We start from the raw sequence: 25,404 nt of genomic DNA, 5'->3' as shown, positions 1-25,404 counted from the left end.
GTTGAGGATGGCTCAGAGCTCACCAACTCAACCTAATTTCTGCCAGTTCCCTGCAGCCGTCAGAGCTCCAGGAATGCTCAAGGTCTTCCGTAAATTTTGCCACCATTAATTTTAACCTTTCTCCTCCTCAGGTGAAATACAAATGCCAACAAATGTGCAATTGGAGATTATCTAAACTTCTTACACAACACACCCCAGCTGGGAATCCCCCTCCTTCCACCACTGAGGAATTGTGTTGGTTACAGAAGAGCTCTGAATACCTGCCCAAGGCTTTCCTTTGCTCAGGGATTTCCTTCCCAGCCCAGAATTAAGTCAGGTTTGACACCCACACATCAGAAGGCCAAGTGAATGACAGCACAGAGGAGTCATTGCTGAGATAGGATTCCCACAGTGAGGTAGCTGCTCCCACCCTGCTCCTGCTGTGCCCAGGTTGGAATCGTTATCCTTGGCCTTTCAGGTCATCTCTCACATTCCACCATGCACTTGACAGGAAAGGACAGGAGAAAGGAATGGGAGGTCAGAAAGGACTCCAGTCTTGTGCAATATATCTCTACATTTAATTCTTATCTTTCAGGGGACATGGAGCTGTTCTGAGGGCTGGAGCCCCTCTGTGCTGGAGCCAGGCTGGGAGAGCTGGGGGTGCTCACCTGGAGAAGCACAGGGAGAGCTCAGAGCCCCTTGCAGAGCCTGAGGGAGCTCCAGGAGAGCTGGACAAGGCATGGAGGTACAGGACACAGGGAATGGCTCCCACTGCCAGAGGGCAGGGCTGGATGGGATATTGGGAAGGACTTGTTTCCTGTGAGAGTGGGCAGGCCCTGGCACAGGGTGCCCAGAGAAGCTGTGACTGTCCCCAAATCCCAGGAAGAGTCCAAGGCCAGGCTGGATGGGGCTTGGAGCAGCCTGGGACAGTGGAAGATGTCTCTGCCATGGCAGGGGGTAGAACTAGATGGTCTGTGAGGTCCCCTCCAACCCAAACCATTCTGTCACATTACCTAACATTTAAAAGCAGATCATCAAGTTCCAGGAAACTATGAAACTGTGATTCCCACACACTGGGAATCAAATTTCCTATGAAAACAGAAAAAACCAAATACTGCACTATCACACTTCAAACCTAGATCTGGCTCTTTTGAACTATAAAAGCCTTTTTCCCACTACTTAGCAAATGATCTCACATATCAGACTTCACAGAGGAAAGAGCCTCCTGCAGGAGCTACCAGGAAAGTCACTGCCAACTGGTGACTTGCAAGTGACGTGAGAACCACAATTAGTTTGTAGGTAAGAAAGGAAAGAAAAATGTTAAATATGCTTTTTTCACTAAACATGAAGATACTTGAATTATGGACAACACTGAACACCAGGAGTACTCTTCCTGCAGTGTGCTTTGTACCAGTGTATGCAATCACTGCTAATGGCCAGTGCAGTTTCTCAGTTCCTTCCTTGTACAAGTCAGCAATGACCAGAAACTGAAACTCTGTGGCTGCGTCATGACTGAGGAGGTTCCTCCTCACTCCCATCCCCCAGCTCTCTGGACAGCCAGTTGCCCAAGATGAAGGCAATCCACGGCAGCAGGACTCCTGGCCCCATGAGCTCAGCCTGCTGGAATGCTGCTGCTCCTGTGTCCCCAGGGCCCTCCTCCTCTTGTGGGAGCAAGAGCAAAGCTGAAGGGGCTCCTAAGAATTTATGGGGTGAGAAAAAGCCAGGAGATACCACAATAATCCAAGTGCTGCTTGTTCCTCTGGGGACCTCCAGCCTTACCAAATGACACTTGGCCCAGGCCACCAGGCAGTCTTGCTCGAGCACTTGTGCAGCTCCACATGCCCCTGTACTGGCATCTCAAATGCAACCTTCTGTTTCAGGGCTGGCCATGGCCCTCCTCCTTACAAAGGCTGCTGTGTCCCACTGGCTGCTCACTCGGCCCCTGTGGCCTCTAGCCCAGGGTCTCCAGCCCTTGGGAGAGAGGTGGTAGCTGCCCACTGCACCCAGCAATGCTGTCCAGCATCTCCCTGGGCTGGACCCACCAACTTCTCCTGCGGAAGTCAGGTTTGACACCTGCTCAAGGAGCCTCCCATGCGAGAGGCTGGATTACCCCAAAATCCAGGACAGAAGTGCTCCTTGAAATCTTGGTCACAGGAGATGGGCTGGGGCTGGCCACCTGCTATGCCAAGGTGGAGGCTGATGCTACAGATTTAAATGAAGAAGGGACCAGGGACAGTGAAAGCCAAGACAAAAAGGATGGCACTGAAAAGAAGATAAAAGAGAACAATGGCTTTCACACACAGATGGAATGGCATAATCAAAAAATGCTTTTGGTTGAAAGGGACCTTAAAGGTCATCTTGTTCCAGTCCCTGCCATGGGCAAGACCAGCTTGCTCCAAGCCCCATCCTGTCTGGCCTTGGACACTTCCAGGGATCCAGGGGCAGCCACAGCTACTCTGGGCAACCTGTGCAAAGGCCTGCCCACACTAACAGAGAATTCCTTCCCAATATATCTAACCTAAACTTCCTCTCTTAGTTTGAACCCATTCCTCCTTGTCCTGTCACTGGCACAACAATAGCTCATGTTGAGTTTTTTCATGCTGAGTCACCCCAAAGTCCAGAGCCTCAGGCTTTTCTGCTGCTGTGCAGTCACAGGCAGAGCATGGGGCCAGCAGCTGCCTGCCCCCCCGCCACTGCTCACTGGAGGGGGGCACAGGAAAGAGGCACTGGTGCTGCTGGTGGGGCTGGTAAGATGATGCCGCCTGACACAGTTGGGCTGGGGTAAGTATAGAAAATAATTCACTTTTCTTGAGTATTTTTATAGCTTGTAACCTCCTCTGTAACTCTCAGTCTGGGAGACAAGCCCTCAGATAATAAAGCCGTGTCAGAGTTGAGAACACTCATAAAACTCCCCATTTGTTCTCCCGTAGCCTCCTGCTCGCATGACTCACACCACACTTCCTTACACAACCACACAGCTGCCTCCAGGGATCTTTGGCCTTCCCGATGAGAAACAGAGGGGCAGGGACTGGAGCAGTGTCTGGAAACCTCTGTCCCTGTTCCCTGCAGAGGGTGGAAGATGCTTCTGGAAGAACCTAGCCAGGACCACCAAGCTCTGCCTGCATCCTCCAGGAAGCTCAGCCTTCAGCCCTGGCCAGACTGTCACACACACAGCAGGAAAGTCCAAACTGCAGCTCTGGCCTGCAACACCCAGGTCCCCTCTCAGCTGCAATCCAAGCCAGGATGTGACAGGAATCGCAGCAATCCCCACAAACAACTGGGCTGTCAAAACCCAGGAGAATCACTTCCTATCCCTCTGCCTCCCCAGATCTCATGGAGGTGCCACTAAAGCACAGTGGTGTGAATTTACAGGAACCTCTGAAAAAAGCTGAAAGTCCTGCCTCTAGTACAGTGGGATTAACAATGTAGGGAACACAGAATAATGAGGAACAACACTCACTCCCTGCCATCACCTGCCAGCACAGTATGGAACAGGGGTCCTGTGGGAAGGAGGCGCCCATACACATACACACATGGAGCTTTGGGAAGCTGGGAAAGGGAGCAAGTGCTGACTAAGGCTTCCAGGGGTGTCGTGGGTGCCCCAGGCAAGGTGGGTGGCCTCAGGCAGCTCCTCACTCCCTGCTAGGAGATTCGATTTTAATTGCTCATAAAGCTACAGCCATTGTTTGCAGTTGGAGCAGAGCTCTCTGCACTCAGCATCTGCCCCAGGCAGAGATTTTTGCTTTAATTTCAGCTAAAATGGTAGAGTTGGTCCTTGTGCACTTAAAGGGGAAGAACAAGTCCAATATTAAAAAGGGAATGCTAGAAGGAAAAAACAGGAAACCTATTAGCCTTATTGTGATCCCAGAAGAAACAGAAACAGCCATCTCAAGCCTCCCACTAATTAGAGGCTAAAAATGTAATTGTCAGACCCCACAGTTACATGCAAAGCAGATTGTATGAGCTGGTCTTTGTTATTTTAAACAAAATTACAGCTAAGAGGGTTGTTTCTAATGATGGCCATGACCAGCTGCTCTTCAACAACAACACTCTTTTACTGCTGAATAACTATTTAAAAGAAAAGACTGGGCTACCAGAGCCCCCAAATGTCACAGCAATACCAGATGATGGTGACAAGTTGCCAAAGTATTCAGATTGCTCTGCAGCATGAAGGGATCATAATATATGGTCTAACCAGGGGGAAGGGCTGAATTCCAAGATGAAGAATTACCCATGGATGAAGGGCTGCTGGAAGTCCATTATTAGAGGATCTCACAGGCACCCCCACATGAGTTGCTCAACAGGGACTGGCAAAAAGTCCACTGCAAAAATATATAATAGCAGTGATGACAAAGGGGACTGATGGGTGGCACTTCTGTCCTCAGCACTGCTGGGACCATGGCTACAACTGCCAGAGCACAGACAGCACACTTGGAGCAGGAAGACCAATGCCATGTACTGATCCAAAGCAAAACCTATGCAGCTTAAAAATCCAAAGATAATAAAATAAAAGAATTCCTCAATATACTGCAGTATTTATGCTAAGTATTGGTCCTGCTGCCAAGGACAGATCTCAATCCAATTACTGGTAGATGAAGTTTCAGAATGGAATAAGTTCCATCAAGCTTATGGGAAAAGTTGTCGTTTTTGTTACTCGGAGTGTTTAAAACTCCATTAAATAGCTGGTTTTAGTCCAGGTCTGAATGCATGAATCTCCACAGGCTCTGGGTAAGCAGAGCTGCCCATGGTGCCCTTGGCACACCCCAGCCTCCAGGTGCTCTTCCCAGGATCAGTGACTTGGGATCACAGACTGAATCTCATGTTCAAAGTTATCCTACCTGGGAGATGTGGGGAGGGCAAGAGGAATTACTCCAGGGGAGGGGGCTACCTGCCATTACACTGCATGGCCCATCCTGAGTTCCAGGGGATGGCCCCAGGCCAACACAGACCAAAACATGTCCACTGCCTCACTTAGCCCATGGCACAGAACCACATCCCACCCCGGCTCACCCACAGCCACTAGGAGAAGGTCATGACTTGCAAACTCTTCCTGGTTGTCCAAGCCAGGAGTCAAATCATGACTAAAATACCCTGAAAGCATTTTTCTTCATATTTAATCATGACTTCTTTGAAGGCTGCTGAGGCTTCAGTTGCATTCCAGGCAGGAACATCTAGGTTTCAAACATGGGACTGTTCCCAAGAGCTCAGGCCAGGACACATAAATCAGCTCTCTGCAGGACTGCAGGGTTCAGGGAAAGGTGCCATAGACAGGAATGCTCCTGACTGCACTGCACCGGGAGAAAAGCCCTCAAAAACACACCCACGTGTGGCCAGTGCTGAGCTGGTCCTCATGCCCATTCCTAGGGCAAGCCCATATAGCTGTACAGGGAGGATGCTGGAGGCTGGGCTCAGCCACAGAGGGACACAGGGACAGATTATCCAGGCCTGTAACTGACAGCCAGGCACAGGGCGAGAGGGACATAATATGCCTGTGCCAGCTGCAAAGGAGGGCAGGATATGAGTGAGGATAAGGTTACACAGAGCAACAGGACAGAAACCAGAGCCCTGCTGGGACAGCAAACCCCCAAAGAAGTGCAGGAGGAGCAGCAGAGCAAAGGAGAGAACAGGCAGAGCGAGTTCAGGATTTCAGGAGCGCAACTGCCATGGAGTCAAATCTCCCAAATGGTGAAGGTGGAGAGAGTAACATGGAGATTTAGTCAATATCAGGGTTTTTGCAGCAGCAGTTCCAGGCTGAGGAGATGAGGGACTTTCCTTTGACAGGGCTGTGTCCAAGGGACTTATCGTGGAAGTGGGGAAAAAAAAATAGGCATAGGAGGTGAGCAGGAGCAGAGGTGAGCTTTGCTTTTAACAGGGGAGAAACTACACAGCATGGAGAAGGATTCAGAGGCAGCTGAGAAACTGAGCAAGCGGGGGAGAAGAATAGTGCAACAGGGAGGAACAGACAGCACAAGGTCAGAGATCAGAGGACAAACCAGAAGAGAACTTGTGCCTGGTGCAGGGAAAAGAGCAGAGTGCCAGGAGGGAATGCTGACACCGCGTTTTGTCCTTCGCCTCTAAAGAAACAAGGTCTTCTGCAGTAAAAAAGAAGGAGAAAGAAGGATGGAGAAATCAGAGGGGTGCCTGGAGCAGCTACAGGCTTAATGCCAAATAAAAGCAAAGCTCTGGTTTAGTATAGCCCAGAGTAGCTCTGTCACGAGCCCTGAGCCTGCACGGCTGTGGGCAGACCTGGACCCCAGAGCTGCCATGGATGTACCACTGCCAAAAGGGAGAATAAACAGGAGTAATTTTGGAAAAGGAAACATGAGGTGGCTGAAGATCACAGAGCTTGGGAAGAACAATGCAGAACCTGGGGCAGAGCTGCTGGTGGGAACAGCGGTCACTGAGCTGAGCAGGCATCACTGGAACAGGAGCAACACTGGGGTACAGGCAGTTTTGGGGCTCGTGCTGCTGAACAGTGTAGAACTGAGGTCTGCTGAGGATGGAAGGAACAGTGGAAGCTCTGGAAGGAAAGATGCAGGAATGTAGAAGCGGGTGTGGAAAAAGCTGGAGGGGGAAACAGGAAAACAAGACTAGATCTTGGGGGAGGAAAACACCACCAAAATTTAAAAAATGCTGAACTCGATAGTCTGGGCCACGGATACACCTGGAGCCAAGACCTGCCAGCCACCTCTGTGTCAGGCTCAGGGGATGGCTTAGCCTGGGGACACTGTCAAAGCAGTGTAATGACAACTTGTTTTGCAGAAGAGTGAAGGAACCAGGGAGGGGGAGATCTTTATGGTACATCCAAGCTCCAGGACCATGTCCACATCAGCATTTTGTCTGTCCCATCCTTTCCTCTGCCACATCTTGCTCAGCCAGGAGTCAGGAGAGACGGATACACAGAGGAGCCAGAAAACAGTTTATATCATGTGCAAGATGGAACAAAACTATCTTCAAGGTCCTTTTCAAACCTTGCATTCTGTGAGTCTGTGAGATGGGGGTGCACAGGCAGATTCTGATAGATCCCAGCTGCAGGGTCCAGCAGTGTCACCCAGATGCCATCAAGGTGTACGGGATTATGAGAAAACAGAGCCCAGCACTTTGCCAGCAAACGAGCACTGCTATCCATCTCTGCAATGATTTTAAGCATAATTAATTTCAGCAGCCTGCCTGCCTGCCAGCTGACTCTGCTCTTTTCATTAATGATAGTTGCGTTCCCCTTGAAATCGGAGTTTCAAGGGGAATACAATGACGGTGAAGGAAGATAGAGCCACGACCAGGAGCAGGAGTTTCTCAGCTCATCTCTCCTCCTGAGGCTGTGGCTCTGCCGGCACCGCAGCCCGCGGGCTGGGGCAGCCGGTGGCACCAGGTGGCAGCAGCACACCGGGGAGGGTCCCCCGCCAGGTCAGCGTCTGCCTCCTGCTTCGTGCTCGGAAGGAGCAGGGCCTGGCGGAGGCGCTGCCATCACCGCACTGATTCATTCCCATCCCAGCCAGCCCGAGGCAGCCGCACACAGGGACAGACCCCTCAGTCTTTTCCATGGGGGCACGTGGAGGAACCACGCACCGAGAAAGCCCTGCTGCCCCCGTGCCATGCCCACCATACAGGCCTTTCATCCCAAGCTGGCAGAGAAGGAAATAAAAGCCAAGGCTCCAAGCTGAACTCCATAACCAAGGGACTGACAGAGACAGGAAGCATGGCTTTGGCAAACATCTTCAAAGTTCCCTGTAACTCCAGCCTGTTGTTCTTCAGCTTTGTTTGCTTTTCTTTAAAAAAGCAGTTGGGACATTTCAAGTCACAATTAAGCCTTTATTCAAGTGCAAACAATTGCCTGGTCCCTACCCAAAGCAGTGCAGACAGACCCATCCCAGCTGCCATCCAGGCTCCTGCCTGCTCCTGGGCCTCCCTCTCAGGCTGCCCTGGCCCCTCCCTCCACACCGTGCACTGACTTCAACTCAATCTCAGGAAGGAAGCAGCAACAGCTTCAAGGAAATGGTGCCTGCACTACTGAGGTCACATCCCAAGTCTCCAGGCCAGAGAAGTGCTGTCCAAACTGGTCTCTATGCAAACACTCAGTTCTCATTATGCACAAGGAGAATTCACCTGTAACTCCCATCAGCTTGGGGAGTCTCTGACAGCCACAGTTTTTTTCTGAAAGGCAATCTTTGTGACTGCAGAAAAAACCTGAGATATGTGACCAAACACACCAGAAGGCTCTGAAATCCAAAGATAAAGTCCTGAAGCGTGCCACTTCTCCCAACCCCACTACAGGTTTTCCCAGCCAACCTCAGGGCTTTCCCAAGCACCCGTGTCTAATACCGTGGCATTCAACATGTGGGTACTTTAAAATAATTTCAACCAAACAGCAGCAATACAATGTCAGCCCTGTTGTTATTAAAAATGTTACTATTATTATTTTATACAAGTGCATAAACATACCCATGTGGTATTACCTTAGGAGTCCTAAGGGTTCTGAGGCATTCTCCTGCAGCCAGAGGACAGGATGGATGGGGGGAACTATAGCACTTGGTAAAGGGCAGCCAGGACACCTCTGGCACCTAAAGTGGTACCTGCCTGCAAGGATCTAGAATCTCCCCTGGGACAGTCAATAGAAACAGTGTCTGAAAACAGAAAATACTGCTTTTACTCCAGGTGATCACACTAACACTGCTGGGATTCACAGCCCTGTGACAGCCATGCTTCAGGTCTGAGCCATGCCTCACCTCTGGAAACTCATGTTGCTGGCTGGAAGCAGACCCCAGGCCAGAGCTCAACTGCCACCATTCACCACAGGCAAAGTTTCTAGGAAAGCCTGTTTTCTCCAATGGTGGTTTTCTTCCATAAGAATAAAATGAAGCATTTTTTAGTAACCCACATAAACACATATGTGAAAAAGCTGTGACCGAAACCATCGGCAGGCTTGAGAGGACAAGGAAACATCAGGATTTATTCTCTTGACTCACCCAGACCAAGCCCAGTTTCCCCAGCAGCCTCCTCAGAAGTGGCAAGGAGGATCCTGTGCCAGGCCCTGCAGCACTGACCCTTGAAACGTGGCTGGGAACACACAGCTCTGCTAACACTCCTCCCCGCTCCTGGGGGAAAGCCAGCTCCTCTCCAAAACCTGCAATAATTGTGCCATCACAGGAAGAACCTCTAAAACAGAGCAATGAACATCTGCTCAGGGCTTTTACCATCAAGCCACAGAAGACCACAAGAGGAGATGAAAACCCTTGCAAGTTATTAATAAGCTAAGAGCTCACTTTCAATTACATGTCCAATCTGAGCATGGTCAGAGCTGTTGGCTCCCATGAAAACCCTGAGTTTGCAGGCACTGTCTCCTGATGGTTTGTGATGTCCACAACCTGAACATCCTCCTTCCCAAGGAACCCTCTCAGGCCAAAGCTGTTCTTCACAACCAGGCAATGAACTCGGAAATTTGGCCTTCATGAAACTTTTCTGGAGGTGGTATCTCTCCTAAAACCAAGCAAAACTTCACCTGGTGTTTAACAATTCCCCTTTCCCACCCCAAGCCCCCAAAGTTTAAGAAGGTTAAATCAGAGCTTTTGGTCTTTAATTTCCAGGTGTCTGGAACCTTTCAAAACTGGTTTGCACTTCAGCAATGGAAAATCCCATGAAGGTAGTGTCTTGCACACTGACCTGCTTTCATTAATAACCTCACCTCAAAGGATGTGGGCAGGTCAGCAAGTTCAACTGAGCTTAAGTGCTCCCATCTCATGCTCTCTCTAAGCATGAGCTTAACTGCTTCTAAAAACAGCACTGGCCATGCCGGCTGCTCCAAAGGCACTCTTAGAAAGGGAAATCCCCAGCCAATTGATACAAGGGAAGAGAAGGCAATTTGATATATATAGCAAGTCCCCAGCTTATCTAGCAGCAAGAGCTGCTCAAATTCACACACACTGTCCCTTCCCTGCTGGCAGCTTCCAGCAGGAAGAGGGATGAAGGTGGCCACGTGCTGAGCTCAGTACTGAGAGGAGCCAGAGGATTTAGTCTCATCTGCTGCAACTCACAGAGGGAACAGAGACTTGGATTTCTTCCCCTTCCTAACTGACTATAATAAAACACATTAAGGATCAAATTCCTACCTCTACAAGGTTTAGGAAAAGACTGCAATGCATCAGACTTCATCTAACCAAAAGACAAATCTCAGGAAGCACTGGGATTTTTATCATCTTTGCCCAAACACAGTTCCCTTCCTCCTGACAGTGCATCACTGACATGCACTGATGGAACCCCATGGTCACCAACATCAGTGGCAGCTCTATCAGCAATTCCAGCTGAATCCAGGTTTTCACCAGCACTGTGTTTTCACTCCAGCCCATGCTGCCACACAGGCCAGCATCCTGGGCTCCAGCCCCACAACTGGAGAACAGGCAGAATAGAAAGCTGGAGTTGCAGCAGTCAGTGAAACATGCCACTTCCCAGCTTCTATCCTCTAGTATCAACCCTTTGCTGTAGGGAGGAAGCAGGAGTGGCAGCACAAGGGCAGTGGGATCCCACCCGCTGGGCTGCTGCTCCCCAGGGAATTCCAAGGAGGAAATGGCTGCTCATTCCAGCTTTGGTTTTGAGTACTTCGTCATTAGTAAAACATGCTGAAAATGTGACTTCCTCTGCCATGAGACCTATTGAACATTTTCACAGAAGTCTAAGGAACTTCCTCTTGTATTTCAATAAAAGACAAGCTCACAGGAAGAACAGTTCCTCTCATACTTCTGAGAATTCCTCTAGTAAAAACACCTATTGAAGAAGGAACGATGCAGTGGAACAAAGACAAAGGGAGGTGGGGGGATTCACTTGTCCATAAGTCTGTGGTTTATTATAAAACAAAACTATTATTCCACTTCACAGCACAGAACCACTTTTACTTCCACTTTTGCCTCATTTAGCAATGGCAACAAAAGCTTTCTGCAAAGTTTCCTAATGAGCTAAATCTGTACAGAACCTCCACATCCAAGAGTTTCACATCAAAAAATAATCTCAGTTTGCTCTCCTTGCTGAACAAAAGAGGCTCTGTCTAGGATCATCTTAGCCAGCATCCAAAGGTGCTTAGCTACCCATTTTGGTTTGGAAATGCAGACATGAGACAGCAGAGAGGGATCCATCTGCTCACTGGCATACTGGGAAGAGTGGCACTCCCTGGAGAGTCCCGATAGATGAACTTTCCAATTCCAGAAAGGGGAAAGAGCAAAGAACAGGGTAAGGAAGATATAACCTCATGTCAGCCCAAGGAAGTGCAAAGGACAGCAGAGAGGAATATGAGTCGCTTGCTGGCACATCCCAGCCCTGGCATCCACTTCCCATGGATCTGCATCCAGTCTGTGCTGGCTGCCTGCCAGTAATGTGGCATTCCCTCTGGCAGCTGCCTGCAATATGTCTCCAGGCTGCCCTATAACAAGCACGGTACCTTGGATGCTGGGAGCTACCAACTCCCTGAGGAACACTCAGTGGTATGAGTCAGCCAGAGGCACCAGAAAGGACGTGACCAATTCTTCAGGCCAAAGCAGGCCCATTCATTCAGTTCTTCTAATCATATATTGTCTCAAAGTCCTGCAGAGGCTTCTCTGCAGCCCCTGCTCCTCCCTACATCCATCAAATCTCAGCCTGAGGCAGCTCTACTAATTACCCCTTCCTGCACCAAGGCTCATCCTTCACCTTCAGCAAGCAGCAAAGCTCCTCTCCAACACAGTTCTTTGCGCTCCCAACCAGCTGTGGAAGACAAACAAAGGATCTGCTCTTCCAGGGCAATAATCTCCAGTATCACCCCATCACACAGAAACAGCCAGCATCCCTGTGAAGTTTATGGCAAAGATGAACTGTGCCCAGGTCACCCCTTCAAAAGACACTGCCCCGAACACCCCCCATTGATCTCACCGGGCATGGTGAACCCCATTCCAAGGATCCCAAGTGCCAGGAGGAGCAGAAGTGGAGCTGTCACAAAGCAAAGCTGCTGCAGCAACAGCTTTGCTGAAGGAATCGTTGACACGGCCCTGAGGGTCCCCTCGGGGATTTTTGCACCCCCCTCCAGTGCCTGGGAGTCTCCCTTCCCTCACCACAGCAGTTCTAAAGAAAAGATCCTCTACTATTGCCATACAACAGGTTCAACAGCCCCTAGAAAACAGGGACTTCACAGCACCAACATGTAGTTCTCCTTGGAAATCAAGGGACTTTCTCTTCCTGTAGGCAGCTATATCCAAACACAAACGTTCAGGGCACAGTGATGATAAACATTCAGAGGCCAACGCAATTTCTGAGTTAAGAGGCAGCAAGGCCCTGAGCAGGGCAGCAGTGAAGGAGCTGGAGTGCAAACAGGAAGGATACGGTTATCCTGGGTATGATAAAACTCCCTCAACATGGCAACAAAATTATAAAGGCACTGTACCCTGTGAGCTGTAGCATCAACCAAGGCTGGCAGTGTCAGAGTTGGCATCAGTACCAAAATTCCCAACCAGCTGCTTACCAATCAGCTCAGCTAGGCTACAGCTTCTTTGGGAAGAGCCACTGCTGACCTCAGCTCTTGTCCCTTTCTCTGCACATGGTGTTATTCCCTCTTTCTGCAGAAGGGAAAGGGGCAACAGGCAGAGCCCCTGGCACTTAGTGGAAACCAGGTCTAGAGGAGATGTTTTCTTGATACAAGCAAGATGAAAATTCTCATTGCCCAGACTCCCTCTCACTGTACCCACTTCCCCTGGCTGGGTTTGCACACACTTCCATGGCCTTAAGATATCATCTGTTTGTCAGAGGAGGTGTGCAGACACAAAGAACCTTCTCTTCTTAGAGAAGTTACCTCTTGTGAAGGGGTGGATATGAAAAGCACAAGCCAGGACTTCCTGACAGCAAAATATTAAGCACTGACACTTTCCAGGAGCAGCAGATCTTCCCTCCACAGGAGGCAGGTGATGAAGAGGCCAGCACAGGTGAGACAGATACTTGCAGAGGACTAAGAAGAACCAGGCACATTGTTTAGGAGCACAAAGGATCCAAACACACAGAAGGAAAAGCTGATACCCCAAAAAGAGGAGTCAGAGTTAATCCCTCTGCAGGGCTCCCAGCCATCCCACGGTCCATTGAGATTGAAGGGAAACGGCTGCCCTGGAGCACACAGACAGACACTCACCATGCCAGAAGTCAGCAGCAGTTCCCCAATTCACAAGGGCCACAGCTTTTAAAAAATAAAGCAGCACTGAACTAGAGCATCAAAGGAAATAAATCCCACATAAAGAGGACATAAGTCTCAGGCTGTCAGAAACCCTGAAGCAGCACTGGAGAGGGAATGTATGGCTGAAAAGGGTCCAGACTTACCCAAGGGAAGAGGAAAGTTGACAAGAGGACACAAATCATGAACTGTACTTCAGCACAGCCAGAGGAAAGTTTAACATCCCCAGGTCACTGGGAATGTACCACAGACACAGCATCCTCAGTGGTTCATAAAGCAGCTTGAAAAACAAGTCTCTAGTGTTTCCAAAGGAGCTCACCAGCTCCCACTTTGCTGTGTTTCTTCCCACCAAACCCCCAAATACTTCACAGCTGTTCTTTCCCCATCCCAACACACACTCTGTCCTGGCACATACAGGCTGCTCCATCCCACATCCAACTTCAGCCTCCCCAGGCCTCGTGTCTGAAGGGACTGATTTCTACTGCCTCAAGCCTGAACTCCAGGGCAGCACAGGCTTTTTGGCCTGTGTGCAGATGCCATGGGCTTGCTCCAAAGTTTTCAGCAAGAACAGAACATTTTAGCCTTTGAGAAGTTCAGTCTGCCACTTGGGAAGGAAGGCAGAAGTGCCTCTGGCATGGGCGCAGTTGCAGGCTGGACCTGGGGGAGGCAGGAAGGGGGTGCTGTCTAGCTGGAAAGCAGAAGTGAGTATAAGCCCAAATGATGCTGACTGGGGTGAGAAACAACAACTTAGGGTTCCTCACATCCTTCTGAAGCTAAGCTCCTCCCGAGCACCCCAGGTCAGAAGGCACCCACAGGGTGATGAAGCTGCCAGGTGGTGCTGGCAGCCAAGCTGAGCTGCTGGAAGCACGGGCAAGACCCAGGCTCCAGGCTGGCAGCCAGCCATGGTCTCCCAGAGTACCCTAGGTGAAACCTTCTCCAAACTGGGTGTAGGTGCCTCATAAATAAGATACTAAACAGGACAATGGCTGCTCTCGTTCCCATTAGAACACTGAAACAGATCCCACCTGGCTCCACACTGGTGTCCCTGAGTGCTACGTGCCAGTCACATTCCTGCAATAAGGACACTTCTGCTGACTCCTTTGAAAGATTTAAAAAAAAAAATATTGCAAATGCAGGCAGCAAAGTTGAAACAAGAGAGACAACTGAATAGATTCATGCTGGATTGCCACAAGGCACTCATCTACTCAGGGGAAGCTGTCTACTTCAACAAGTTCCTAGAATTAAACAAACCAACAAAACCCTCTGAAGTTTCCAGAAGGAACAATGCAAACTGCAACCCTCGCTCGCTCGGAGCAATCCCCAGCTTCAGCAGGGACCATCAGGAAAAGGCTGGCAGAGCCTAAGCAATTGAATTGACTGTAGAGTAGAAATGCTTTGAGGATCCTTACCATAAAGCTGTCACTTACAGGCAGTGCCATGTCCAAGCATGTTCTGAGAACAATTCCACAATTTCATTTTTCAGTGAAGAACTGGCCAGGTTGGAAAAGGAACAAGGACTCCCCAGCCAGTGCTGTTCTGACAGCATGAAATGGCAGAAAGCTGAGCTCCTGAGAATACCCCTCTGCAATTCTGGGCTTAAGTTCAGCTACAAGACTTTGCCCCTGAGCAGGTAAGTTGTGAGCTTGTCCCTGCTGCAGGCTCAGACTCCTCTGAAGCAGGGAGAAGCTGACAGTGGTCAGCAACCACAGCAAAAGTCACCAGATTTGGCTCTTGCTCCATCTCAGACAGAGGTACCCTATATGTCACCTGTACTTTGTTATCAGAACATTCCCACCTATCTTATTTCTAGCAAACCCCATTCCCAAGGCTTAGGAAAACCATAATCCTAACTGCCATCCTTCCTGTCAATGCTGTGCCTATCTCTGTGGTAGGATCAGACCCACTCCCCTGCAAGACAGAGAGCACTGTTTCTGTCCCCCAGGAAAATAAATGTGGGCAAAAGCAGAATTCTGTGTGCGTGGCTGAGCCAGCTGACCATCCTGGGTGTGCAGTGCCTGAGATCAGCTGTATCACACACACTGCTGAGCAAACACTCCACCTAGAAGTGAAGCAATAGGATCCACAAGGGAAGGCAGATCAGGAAAGCTCTCCATCATAGACTAAAGGGAATAAAGTGCCTAAAAAGATCACAGCATAAAAGGAAACTTCTGAGGCCAGAAACTTGATACATGTTGAAGCAGAATATACTGACACATAACTCTCCTCTCTTGGGATAGGCCCTGGGGCAAGCTTCTCCCTCTTGAAGAAGAAATTTGAGGGCATCTCCCAACTGAGAAAGAGCAATACAAAGTAATAAGTAACAACAACGGCTTTACCGCTGTTAAGCGCACAAACTGTCAGATTAGTTCTGCTGGTGCTGTGTCCCACTAAAGTCACCTCTGTCTGGAAAGGCCCAGGCTGCTCCCAGACCCACAACACACAGAGCACTGCACAACGACATTGCAAAACCCACCCCATGAAAACTATCCCCACCCCACTAGGAAGGAGCTCCTCCAGCTCGGAGGCAAACCCAGGTATGTCAGAGCAACCAGAAGCTGCACATCAAACCTCAGCACATGTGTCAGAATCTCTCAGCAGCCCAGGATTGACTAAACTAGAGAGAAAGAAAAGAAAGTTGGAAGGAAATAGGTAAGGGGGAATGTATGCAACTCAAAAAGGACTCCAAGAGCTCAGGCTTTGATACAAGGGTGCCCCAGTACCAGCACAGGCTTCCTGGCAGGAACACAGGCTCATTTCAAACACGATTCAGCCACTGAGCATGTCTCAGATTCATTTCGGCTCACATTCCCAGAAAAGAGCCTGTTTCCCAGAGCTGTGCCAGTCCATCCAGCAGTACAGTGCACTGCTGCTGCTGGAGCCTCCCAGCCAAGCCCCCCACTGAGGCTCTGGCTGCAAAGCCAAAGCACCTTGCACCAGGGCAGTTTCCTTTCAGGCAGAAATTCACTAGCTCAAGGGAAAGCATCCCCTCTTCCTTGGATTTGGCTCTGGGCCGCAACATGCGGATGCAGTTGTACTCATTGCTTTGGACAGGACAGGGACCAAATCACCCTGGAAAGTAGACCTGAGCAGGCATTTGCTATTTATAAGCTAATCATCTGATCCCTCCAGAGGGAAATCCTATCCTTTGGGGCTGTTGGGAGTGTGTGGAACTGCAGGAACATCAGGGAGGAACAGGAGGGAAGCGATTACATCGGCCCAAAGTGTGCTCCAAGTAACCAGACAAAATTCCTCCCTGCTCCATCACAGCCCCAGCATCCTCCTGAAGAACAGGCAGTGGTTATGAGCAGGGATTAATCTGTTACGCTAATTTGCTAAGAGCAAAGTAATTTTTTAAATAGCTCTCATCTCCATTCATCACTATCTAAAAAGAGCTCTGATCTAGTTCTGCAAAGAGTGACGAGTCTCACAGTAAGAGACCACTAGAAATCCAAAAACACACAGGAAACTGGCTGGGTGGAGCTGCCTCAGATGGGGAAAGGTAGGAGCTTTCCAAACTCCTTGATAATTATTAATTCCTTGGGGGAGGCATGTCCTGAGAAGTTGAGTATGATGTGTGAGTATGCAACACTGATTTCTTTCCTTCTGTTCACATTTCTCTCTCATAAAAATAACCTGGGTTAGATAACACTGCTGGATTTTTCTGTGAAACAATGCTCAGTTATTTCCAACACCACTGCACACACTCAGCACAACCACATACACCCCAAAACAATCTCAGTTCTCTCTACCCTCCTTTTTCCTCACCTACCTAAGTATTACTGAGAACAACCCTCTCCCTCCACTGACAACAGCCTCTGAAACAAAGTGGAGACAGCAAAGAGGGATGGAAATAGCTCTGTCTCAAACAGCACAGACTAAAACCACCTCTTGGAGGAGAAGGCCCAATTCCCAGAGCAATCCTCACCAAAGGCCGGACGAGAGTCCTCCAGGCCTGGCACCTGCCTCCAGGTGAGCAGAGCTCAGCGAGACACAGGCACCAGGCTGAGGAAAGGCTGCTCACATCATCCCTGTGCTCCCCAGCACTGGCACAAGGGAGACTTTGAGAAGCCCCACGTAAACAAAAAACAAAAGCAGGCCAGTGCATATTTGGCAGATTGAGATCACAATAAAAGGCGGCACAGCAGCATTCTCCAAAGTCTCTGTGGCAAGATCTGCCCCTAAAGCTTTCCTTGATTTGAGTTTTGGGTTTGTTTTTTTCCCTTTTAGCTTGTTACAACCAAATCTGACAGATAAATTACACTCTTGTTGAGACTGATGGGCTGGACAGACCCTGCCACAAAACCCACAGCAGTGACACCTCTGAGGAACTGTCCTAATCAAGGCTCTCTCAAAAAAATTAAATAACTGTCACAGCCAGATAAACAGATTCCTGAGAATGCAGCAAATAAAAGAGGAACTCAGATGTTCCTAGAAATTTATAAGTGAAACTTTTACATTTATTTGCCATTTTACTTAGATGTCCATCTTCCAGCAAACTCCCTTAAAGACACCACAGCCACCTCACAGACCCCCAGGCAGAGCAGACACCAAACTCCTGGGGCTGTGAGCCCAGCTGCTTTTATTAAAAAAAAGAAAAACATGGAGCCTCCATGTAAAAGTTGGCAGCCAATTCAAAGTCATCACTGACTTAGGGAAGTTTGTTCTCATGCTTGCATCTCTATCACCTAAAGATATACATTTTGGATTCCATGTACACATACCGTGACCAGCCAGACTGAATTCCCAGTCTCCAGCCTCTGTCCTCCACAAGCAGATGCAGACTAGCCAGATCTTCTCTCAAGTTCTTGCTGGAGAAGGTAGATGGAGTTCCCTCAGCACCACATAGCAGCTTTTTTCACCTTTATTCCCACCTCATACATGTCCAAACTCTGCCCAGCTTTCCACCAGCTTAGAACCACACACAAACACCAAACCTGGGCACAGTAGCTTTTGCACTAGTATGGGAGCTGAGTTAACACTCCCTCTCCTCCTCCTCAGTGAGATAACAAAGACCACCTCCAGCCTAGCTTCCTGTGTTCAATACATCATGAACTCAGGCAAAAATTCCTGCTTCCCAGGACAGATCCCACTTCTCGCTCCCTTGTTTCTCTGCTCCCATTTCAGACTCTTTCTGAAGTTTACTTTCTCTGGTAAACCATATGTGGTCTCCCCAAAGTCCAGTGCCAAACGAACCAGGCCACAGTGTCAGATTCTCATTTCCCATTTTTTACTCAGCACTCTGAGTTGCTCATGCAGTTTCTCAGCTTTTACGTGTCAGCTTCCTTCAAGTCATTGCCAAAATCACCGTCAGGATCTTTATGAGACAGTTAACATAACATGCCCAATAATGTTCTAGGACCCCCCATTTTACCATGGATTATTTTGAGTTCATTCCACTTCAGTTAATTCAGCAAGAAACCCCAAAGGCATCACATCAGCTGCTTTAGGGAAGCCAATGTTTACAACACAGTTAGCTGAGGGGGTTCTAAATAAATGTTAAACCTGCATCACCATCTCCACACCAAACTTCAGCCAGCCGCAGTTCCAAACCAGCACAGAACCAGCTCCTACCCAACATGGAAAGGAGGCACCTGCTCCAAACACAGCCGTGCGTGGCCTCCAGGGGGGCACCGAGCAAACCCCACCGTATGCGAGAAAGAACCAGCTCCGTGACGCTACTCCGGATCTCTGTGGTACAAGAACCTCCCACCCTCCAGGCACTTCCAGGCGGGATCTGCACGGCCCCAGCGCGGGTGGACAGGAGAGGCGGGCGAGCGAGCCCGCAGCCTCGGCCCCGGGAAGGGCTCAGGCCCCACGGCAGGGCCGGAGCGAGCAGGGCCAGCCCCAGAGGGAGCTCCGCGCCCCATTCCTCGGTCTGACTGCGACCCCGCCTCCGCCCGCCGGCGACACTTCGAAACCTCCGGTGCAGCCCGGCCCGCAGGGCCGCCGCCACCGCCTCAGCGCTGCTGCCTCCGGGCGGTGCCGCCCCTCACGGACAGGCCCCGGAGAGGCCGCGCTCACCGAGCGGCGGGGAGAAGGAGCAGGGCCGCGGCGGGCGGCGGCCCGAGGAGCGGCGCTGGGTGCGAGAGCGGCGGGAGGGGAGCGGGGGCGGAGAGTCCCGGGCAGCCCCGGCCTCACCTGTCCCAGCGGGTCCCGCCCGGCTCCGGCCGCGCCACTCCCGCCTCTGCCGCGTGCAGCTCCCGCCCGGGCCCCCCCCGCCAGCCCATGCGCCCCGGCCAATCAGCGCCCGGCATCGCCGGCGCCACCGACTAATCAGCGGAGAGAACGCGTCCCCGCCCAGTGCCACCGGCCGCCAGGCCACGCCCAGCCACCCTTTCTCCAGGCCTATCTCGTGACACGAGAGGGGGCGGTGCCCGACGCCCAACGGCCAATGAAAAATCACAGCGCGTCCCGCCGCAGCCAATCGGCGACGGCACGGCGCCGCTCCTCAGAGAGGGCGGGCGGGCCGCGGGAACGGGGGTGGCTGGGCCGCTCCGTCACGTGACCGCCCGCTGACAGGGACACCCCCCCCCCCCCTCCCCCACCTCAGCCCGGCTGGGCTCGGGGCGGACCAAGGGCTCTCGGAGCCTGAGGGCTCTCGGACCCAGGCAGCGCCCCGGGAAACAGCCTTGGGGCGTCAGTGCGTCGGGGCCGCCTCCTGTGCTTCGGCCTCGGTGTGGGCAGGATGGCGCGGGGTCGCTGCCTCCGGGCCAGGCCTCTCGTTCTACGGAAGCCCCCTGAATGATCAAGAGATCGTGGGGCCTCCCCGCTCTGTCGCCCCGCTCGGCCTCGGGCAGCTGCTGCTTCTCTCTGCCTGGATGTGCCTACCCCGGGGCTGGATGGCCTGTGCCCCTTGCCTGTGCCCCTGCGTTTCCCGATATGTGGCATTCACATCCTCAGCCTGCCTGAGGACCAGCCCCTAATGAAGTCAGGGGGCAATCTCAGGCTTCCTCACAGCCTAGGTTTTACCTTTCAGGATGCTGCGGGCTGCATCACAGAGTAGTTGAAACTGGAAGGGCCCTGTGGAGATCACCCAGTCCAACCCCCCTGCCAAGGCAGGGTCACCCAGAGCAGGTGACAGGAACGCGTCTGGGTGTGTTTGGAATGTCTCCAGAGAGGGAGACTCCACGGCCTCTCTGGGCAGCTGTTCCAGTGCTCCCAGCTGCCAGCACGAGGTGCTGCTGCTGGATGCGGTGTCTCTCTACAGCCGCTGGAAAGGATGAGCTGAGCCCAGCCCCAGACAGGTCTGGAGGGTTTGAGGGTGTGGGCAAAGGGATGTTGGTCCTTGACAGAGGACAACCATCCCTGCCTGTTGCCAGCTGTGAGTGGAGCTGTCCCGGGCCTGCCTCTGGGAGCTGCAAAGGCACCTCTTCTTCTTTCTCCCGCAGATGTTGAATCTTTGCAAATGCATTGCTTTGGGCGATTTCCCCGGGAAAAATGTGTGGGAAAAGGGGGAGGTTAGTGATGGCAGGAAAAGCCTCTGGGCTGGAAAATTAAGGAGGGAGCAGCACCCTGGGTTTGCAATAGGGCAGGGGGAGCACATTGGTGATAGGGAGGAGGCAGCACCTGGAAAGAGCTAGGTGGTGGGGCAGCTGGACCTATGGTGTGGGGCAGATGGTGCCATCCTGAAGAGGAGCTGCTCCAGAATGTGCAGAAAGAGTTTGTGGAGCATGTGAGCAACCCACTGATCTCTGGGATGCTGGACAACCTGCTGACCCAAGGGGTTCTGAGCCTCAGTCAGGTGGAAGAGGTTCAGGATTATTGCAAGATGTATACAGATAAGGCTTGTCTTCTCAAACACTGTGCTCCAGAAAGGGCACCAAGGCCAGCCGATCTTCAGTGACAGCCTCAGGATGGTGGAACAGCTGGGTCTGAGCTGACTCAGGTGAGAGATGAGGGGCTGTGGTCTGCTCCTGACCAGAGCCTCCAGTGGGATGCTGGAGCAGCCCTGGGGAGTGTCCAAGGCTTGAAGGCAAGGGGCAGTTTGGTATCACTGCCCTGAGACCCCCTTGCCATCCTGTGATAACAGAGCTCTTGGGGTGGCCATCCCCCCTGGGCCTGAACAGAGGCCCCCAAGGGGTCCTGCCCTGCAACAGCCCCTCTTGCTGCAGGCACTTCCCAGTGTAACTGAGGGGCTTTCTGCTTGCAGGGCCCTCTGCTGTGCCACTGGCCTTTCCTGACACTGAGGTGCCCCCTCAGCCCCTGTTGTCATCCACGGCCAGTACTGGATCCAGCAGTGCTCCCTGAGTGAGTACTGCGACATCAGGGACAGAAGGAGCCCACGTGCTGTGGGCAGAGTAGATGAGAGGAGGGTTGGAGCATAGCTCAGCCACCCTGATGGAGCAGGCATGGGTTCAGGGGAGCCAGGGGTCTGCCGACCAAGGAGCAGGGCAGGAGATCGCAGAATAAGTTATATTGGAAAAAGACCTTTGAGGTCACTGAGTCCGACCTTTACTGCAGGGAACCCCACTACCAGGGTATGCAGCTCTTCAAGACACCGGCAGACCCTCTTAGCAGCACCAGGGCCAGAGCTCTGCAACCGCCTTCCCTGGCGCCTCCCTGGAGGCGGGGCTCCCACCCCACCCCTCCCCGGCTCTGCACGAACTCCTTCTCCTGCCACTTTTATCTCCCCCGCTAACCACTGCGCTGGAATTTGGCTTCTCCTGCCGGGTCTCAGACGGATCCAGGCCATCATGGCTGCTGGGAGAGCAGGAGAGTAGAGGCTTGAAGAAAATATTCACATCACTTGTGTCTTCCCTAGGATGCCCTGTCCTTTTTCCATGCTGTTGGTCAGATGGGCCAAATAGAATGATCTTGGAGAAGGTACCCCAGTCTCCCGGTCTGGCACCCAGCATTACCCAGTGTTGCAGCGAGGAACACCAGTGAAGTCACACTTGACATCTTCTGTCACCTCAGATTTTGAAGCCATGCCTGCAACAGCCACACAGAGGTCTTCCTAAAGGTGGCGTTTGTGGTTAACTGCAGTTGTACCAAGGGTCAGGCATCCTGCTTGGAGCAGAGCTCAGCCCAGGACAGGACTTTTCTTGGCAGGCTCTTTGGGAGCAAGCTGTCAAAAAGGGGTCTGGTTTTGCCTGGGGAGTCAGCTGGATCTCTGGAGGCATCAGCACCCTGACACTTGACAGGCATAGAGCCCAGTGAGTTGGTGCAGTCCATGGCATCCCTTGTGCCACCAGACACATGCCTGGATGTGCCCCTGGGATACTCTTGAATTCCCTGTACCCTTCCCATGGCAGGGAACAGAAGCTGCCTCATTTCTCCCTGCTGTGTCTCTCACAGGGGGAGGCGGAGGTGGAGGAGCGGAGGGTGAGGGTGGGTGGGGGACGGGGTACTCGGGGAGTGGGAGGCGGCGAGGGCTGATGGGTAGAGCGGGACCGTGTTGATGGGGAGGGGAGGGCTCCCCGTATGGGAGGCGGCGGCGGAGGGGAGGTGGTGAGGGCGACTGGGGAGGCGGAAGGGGGACGGTGCTGACGGGCGAGGGGACACCGGGTCGATGTGGTGAGGTGAGGGGAAGGGGAGGGGAGGGAGACGGTGTGCCAGGGTCGTAGGTGGCGATCGGGACGGCGATGAGTGCGAGGGGAGGGGAGGTGGTGCGGGCGAGGGGAGGGTTGTTCTCTGGACGCCGCCGGAAGGGGGGTGCGGGGGGAAGGGGGTTGATCGGGCGATGGGGTCACGGTGCTCCTCGTTCCGGGGCACCTGAGGGGAGGGTGCCGTCCACCTTGCCCCTCGAGGGTCGACGGTATCGGACGGGTCTGACGGGGAGGGGAGGGGAGCTGGCCTCGAGGGGAGGGCTGACTTCTCCCTCTTTCCCCGGGGAGGAGAGCGATGACGAGACCCGGATTCGAGGAGCCAGGAGAGAGGAGCACCGAGGATGAGCGCACATCTCGCCGACCGAAGAGGAGCTCGAGGATGAGGGTACAGGACTGTATGGCAGCGGAAGAGGACAGATGGCGGATCTCGAGTGAAGACCATTTGAGGATCGTAGGCAGCGAGGATCCGGGCGGAGAGGATCTTAGGTTAGGATGCGACGAGCGAGAGGCGATTCGAGGACGAGGACGTAGGAGAGGAGAGGAGCGGATGAGGACGACGGAGGATAGAGGAGACGTTTGGAGCCACTCCCGCATTCGGAGGGAGGAGCTCCCCGAGAGAGGAGTTCAGATGACTTCCCAGAGGAGAGGACCCGAGGAGAGTTGTACCCCCCACCGCGGATGAGGCTAAGACGGACGGGGGGGGGAGACGAGGATAGCGACCTCGAGCTGTACAGACTGCGGCGGAGATCCGGAGAGGAGATGGACGGTGAGACCGCCCTCAGAGTCGACTTGAGGAGAGGAAGCAGATGAAGCTTGATCTCGTTTTTGATGGATCTACACGATGGCAGAGTCGAGGGCAGAGGGACCGTGGAGGTATCTCCCGAGGCGAGCGGAGCTAGGCTCAGTCCTTCTGAGGAGAGGAGAGCGACGAGGATGGTGACGAGTCGGACGACGGCACCGAGCTGACACCTCGCGGTGTTAGCAGTGATTCCGGGAGACGTACCGTCCGAGGATGGGCGAGAGGACCCGATGGAGAGGAGATAGGACGACTTGGCCTTGTACGACACCGGCCAAGCGGATCCGACGTGGGCAGTTCCAGGGAGGACTTTCTGTTGAGGAGTACGTTGAAGCAAGGATCCGACACCCCAGAGGAGACTGGAGCACGCCGATCCCCTAGAGGACGTAGGACTCTGTGATTTGTTCGTGTGGTCGAGTGAGGAAGGTAGGCGAGCAGGATGAGGACTGAGGAGATAGTGAGAGGAGAGGAGACTCGGCCACTGTAGAGTGCTCAGGTCTTAGCGCACTGAAGGATCGAGGATTTCTCCGAGGCCCGAGCGAACCGGACCCCCCGAGCCGTACCGGATGGATCCGGCAGATGAGAGAGGAATTGATTTTGGATGGAGGACGAGGAGCCTGATCGAGGGAAGCCCCTTGATGGAGAGGTAGATTTTTGGAGAGCGAGCGGATCGAGGTTTAGAGGTGAGCCCTGGATTGAGGAGAGCGAGAGGGAGAGGAGAGGATCCGAGGACTAACCCCCCCATTTGACGCGAGAGGACGCAGGATGATCCGAGGCAAGGACGCAGATGAGGAGAGGAAGAGGACGAGACGAGGAGATGTAGGGATTTTGCTCCTGCGAGGAGAGGGAGGAGAGGAGAGGAGCGGAGGAGGATTCGTGACGGACGCATCTTTCGGAGACGGCGTAGTCGGTGCAGAGGAGTTAGGAGAGGATTGAGGCTTACGCGAGGAGAGAGCGAGGACGGAGAGGAGGCGGAGAGGACGAGAGCCGGAGCGCGATTGAGGTAGGAGGAGACGATGGAGGAGAGGGGAGGCGGAGGGAGGGTAGGACAGGAGGGAGGATCGAGACGAGGAGAGGAGAGCGAGAGGAGGCCTGAAGGAGCGCGAGGAGAGGAGAGGAGGAGTTGAGAGGCGGCAGGAGAGGAGAGAGAAGGACGAGGGAGAGGGAGAGGAGAGGGATGGAGTGAGCTCGTGCAAGAAATGCAGCAAATCTCCAAAGCAATCCCTGGTGCCCACTCTGCTAGGCAACTACAGCCAGACCTGGAATAAAACATCCTCAGTCTTCTGCCCTTCCTCCCTTTTGTGGCCTCCAAACAACCCCAAATAAAGCACTCATCCCAGGGAGCAGCAGACACCTGGCTCTGGAGCAGCAAAAGCAGAGATGGTTAGTGTCTCTCTCTAGTGTCTGCACACACAGTGTGTCCCCAGTTGTGACAGAGATGATTTGTCACCCCCATAGTCACTTCTGCCCTGTTCCCGGCTTTACCAGTTGTCCAATAAAGGGATTTTTGCAGCAGACACCCTGCCCCTCTGCCTCCAGCCCATGGTGGTTGGGTGTTATGCTGCCTCGAGAGGATGCAGAGCAGGTGAGAGGGGAGAAATTGTCTGGAGCTCAGGAATGAGGCAGCACCTGCCTTTGGGACAGTCTGGGCAAACATGCTCCTTGCTCAGGAGGCAGATTCCCTCAATCCCCAATCCTTACACTGCCCCAGGCATAGAGCAAGGATGAAATTTCCCCTGGAAGCCAAGAAAGAACCTCAAACCTGCGTCTCACATGCACTGCTCCCACAGCTTGTCACATTAGGGCCCACTCCAGCTGTCACCTCCCACCAGCATCCCTGCTGCCAACTGAGAACCCCCTCCTATGCCCCCCACACATGCCCTGCCCACCATGGCCACATCCAGCCCCTG

The 25,404-nt window shown here is 52.6% G+C and overlaps 1 protein-coding gene across 5 annotated transcripts in view; it reads right to left on the bottom strand.

Annotated features, from left to right (window-relative positions):
* MTMR4 (myotubularin related protein 4) overlaps positions 1-19,365 on the bottom strand; it is a 56,578-nt gene extending 37,213 nt beyond the window's left edge. Inside the window, exons 1-2 of one of the 5 annotated variants that reach the window (XM_018919272.3) lie at positions 18,722-18,932; positions 17,872-17,958 (exon numbers count right to left, since the gene is read on the bottom strand). The gene's annotated coding sequence lies outside the window, so the exon portion shown is untranslated. The other 4 variants (XM_050981803.1, XM_050981805.1, XM_018919273.3 and 1 more) reach the window with 4 other exon arrangements.
* Between the last annotated feature and the right edge of the window lie 6,039 nt (positions 19,366-25,404).

Source organism: Serinus canaria, chromosome 19 (assembly GCF_022539315.1).
Source record: "Serinus canaria isolate serCan28SL12 chromosome 19, serCan2020, whole genome shotgun sequence".
NCBI lineage: Eukaryota > Metazoa > Chordata > Aves > Passeriformes > Fringillidae > Serinus > Serinus canaria.
This window is presented reverse-complemented; position numbering and strand designations above follow the sequence as displayed.